This window comes from Hippopotamus amphibius, chromosome X (assembly GCF_030028045.1).
Source record: "Hippopotamus amphibius kiboko isolate mHipAmp2 chromosome X, mHipAmp2.hap2, whole genome shotgun sequence".
Classification (NCBI taxonomy): Eukaryota; Metazoa; Chordata; class Mammalia; order Artiodactyla; family Hippopotamidae; genus Hippopotamus; species Hippopotamus amphibius.
Window position 1 is genome coordinate 72968155 of NC_080203.1, and position 3719 is coordinate 72971873.

Consider the following 3719-nt stretch of genomic DNA (forward strand, 5'->3'; position numbering starts at 1 on the left):
TAAATATGACATGATCAATATAGAACACTTGATTTCCTTCAAGCAAACCTCTTTCCCAACCTTCATCATCCTTGTAAAATTCATCCCTATGTACCAAATTTCTTAAGCCAAAATGATAAAATTTACTCTGAATTTCCCCCCAATTTTCTTCTTCCCCACATATAATACATCACCAAATCTTAATTTTTCCTAATAAGTGATGAGAATTACCAAATTTTCTCTTTTTCATACTATAATTCAAGTCCAAGCCACCATTACCACTAACCTGGATTATTCCATAGCCAATAGTCTCTATAGTCCTACTTTTGCTCCTTTCTACCACCCATTCACCAGAGAGCAGCCAAAATAATCTCTTAAAAACATTACTTTATGTCCATACTACCTAAAGCCATCTATAGATTCATTACAATCCCCATCAAGATACCAATGACACTCTTCACAGAAATAGAAAAAGCAAATCAAAAATTTATATGGAACCTCCAAAGAGTCTGAAGAAACAAACAAATACTGTGGAAAAAGAACAAAGCTGGAGGTATCACACTTCCTGATTTCAAACTATATTACAAAGCTGTAGTAGTAAACCCAGTATGACACTGGCATAAAAATAGACACAGGGACTAGTGGAACACAGTACAGAACCCAGAATTAAAGCCCCACATATAAGGGAAAGATGGTGGTGAAGTAGAAGGACTTGGAGTGCATCTCTTGACACAGATGCATCAGGAGTACATCAAAAGGTGCAATAATTCCCACAGAAAATCTGCTGAACACTAGCAGAAGACCTTGGACACAAGAAAGGACTACAAAGATCCCAGCATAAGTGGGTAGGATGGAAAGAAAAAAAAGAAAAAGAAAAAGAAAAAAAAGAAACGAGAAACAGGAGGAGAAAAAAAAAAGGAATGGGTCCTGCACCCTAGGGTGGGGGTAACTGAAACAGAGGAGAGTTTACCTAATTTGGGTAACCCCCCCCCCCCTTATCTGAAGGGGAAATCTCCTCTCCAGTGGGGAACTTGATTAGGCCAGAAGGAAGCCATTTGGGACTGTCCAAAGTGGGTGAAGCAGCTGATCTGTGGCAGATGGGAAAGAGTGAGAAACACACAGGGGTCAGTGTATTTGTATCCATGGCCTTGCATGTCCCAGACTGAGGTGTGGGTTCACAGCAGTACAGGGGGTCTGGGAGCTGGAAGGTAGGTATAAGAGAACTGGTTCAGGGTGAGAACCATTGTTGGCTGTGGGGAGACAGATTGAGGAGACGGGAGGGAAGAAATCCATAGCAAGGAATGCCTACCAGGGAAAACTGGGTTGCCTTCCATGGGTACTACTGCTGGGTACTACTGCTGAGTCACAAGCAGGGGTGAGGAGCTACTGTGTAGCCCCTCTCTTGGTGTCTGTGATGAACAAAGGGTGGCCCCCTCTGGGCCTGGTTGTTGAGTACCAGTCAATAAGGGATAGAAAAATCCCCCTTGGGGGCTGGCCCTAGTGTGCCTGCTGCCAAGGGCCACAAGAAGGCAGCCAGGGCAGGCCACCTCTGGAGACATTCCTCTTAAACTTGAGCTCACCAGCTTCTCTGTGTAATAGGCACCACTGCTGCCACCAGGGCTCCTGCAACTCAGGCAGGGCACTACTGCTAACTCACATGCAGGGGAAGGAGCCGCTATTGTACCCTCTCTCTCCCCACACACTGGTGCCTACAGATGAACAATAAATGAAGCTCCACCAGTTACAGAGTAATACAAAAAGCCCCCTGAGGGCTGGCCTTCATGCACCTTACTCTGGGCACCAGTAAAGAACCATGCTAAGGCCAGATTTCCTATACTCTTGGCCGCCAGCATACCTGCTCATTTGGCATCACCCCCAGGGCTCCTACGATCCAAGCAAGGTGCTACTGCTGAGTCACACGCAGGGAGGGGAGCCATTATCAAAGCCTCTCTCTCCCCACACACTTGCATCTGCAGATGAACAATAAAGGAAACCTTCACTGAGGCAGACCCAAGAGCTCCAAGGCAGCCTCAGGGCCAGACTCTGGCAGTTGGACCACATGCACAGGTGGGGGCAAAACCAAAGATGAATGCCAGGGACAGAAGACTAAGGAAGAGGTTCTAAAATCTTCCCATCAGCTATACAAGCTACAGACTAAATCCCCAAGATCAGCTAGGTAGACCCTATGTCTTTGGAATATCTGAGTAGACGATGAATGTTCCCGAAAATTAAAAAGGTCTAGCTCTGGCACCTGTGGACTTTGGGAACAAGCACACATAGGAATTGGACCAGATCAGAGCCCAAGTGGACCCCATAGGACCCACAGATGGTCCAGAGTCCAACCCAGAAACAGAGGAGGACCAATTGGGGAGGCAAAGGTGGCCTGAGCCTCAAGGTGTGTACAAGGACACTTGCAGCTGGGACATCAAGGAAACAGAATTATTATTATTATTAATTCTATTGACTTTATCCATTCTGTTGTCAGTTCTGGCTTTTTTTTTTAAATTACATTCTGAGTCCTAAGGGATCTTCATGTTTTATAAAACATTTCTTCCATTTTTTATTTTTATTTTTATTTCTATCCTTTACGTATATTTCCATTTCTAGCTAGCTTTTCTGTAGCACTGAGTTTATCTCCCCTATCTCCTTTTCTTCTTTATCTTTAATATATTTCTTTTTTTGTTATTTTTTCTTTTTCTTTTTATATTCCCAGTCATACTCTGCTCTTCTATTGCTCTGTGTTTTATCCCATTTTATTTTATTTTATCTTATTATACTTTTAATCTTTATTATTAGTCTCCTCTGTTTCCTTGCTTTGCTCTTCAGATGACACACTGCTTTGGTTTTGTTTTTAGGTTTTATCTTTATCTTAGTTCTAATTGTAATTATTTGATTTCATTTTGGGTATCTTCAGTCTACCTTGTTGTTCTTTAGCTCTTTGTTATATTTGGTCCTTGATTCTTTTTGGTCACTGTTATATTTGGTCCACGTTTTAACAATTCCTCTGAATTTTTTTCTGCCATGCTTGTCAGTTTCTTTTGTTTCCTTTCATCAGTCTTTAGTTGGAACTCTGCTTAGGTTATGCGTTTTTTTTTTTCTTTTGGTTTTGGGGTTTTTTTGTTGGTTTTCTCTTTAATTGTTGGATTGCATCCTGGGGTTCTTCTGTTTGGTTGTTCTAGTGCTATATGTTCTATTGGGATCTATTTTTCTTTTTCTTGTGCATGTATGTGTTTCCTTGAAGAGGTATTTGTTTGTTTAACTTAACTTTTTACCATTAGTCTGTGGCTTGGATAGTCTTTTTTAATCCCCTTCCTTGCTGGGATGAGTGTCCTGTGAAGTCTGGATTCCTCGACCAGAAGTCAAGACTGAGGCTCTGGGGAGGGAGCACTGAGTCCATGACACTAGACTGCTAGAGAGACCTCAGCCACATGGAATATTAATCACAGAGAACTCTCATGAAGGCCTCAATCAGAGTCTGAGACCTGGCTTCACTCGAGTGCCAGCAACTGCCAGTGCTGAATGCCTCACACCAAACTACAAACAAGACAGGAACTAAAATCCACCCATCAGCACAAAGACTACCTAAAGTCATCCTGAACTGAAAGATACCCTAAAACACACCACTCAACACAGCCCTGCTCATCAGAGGGAAAAGACTCAGATCCACACACCAGAAAGCAGGCACCAGTCCCTCCCATCAGGAAGCCTACTCAAGACACAGGACCAACCCCACCATAGGG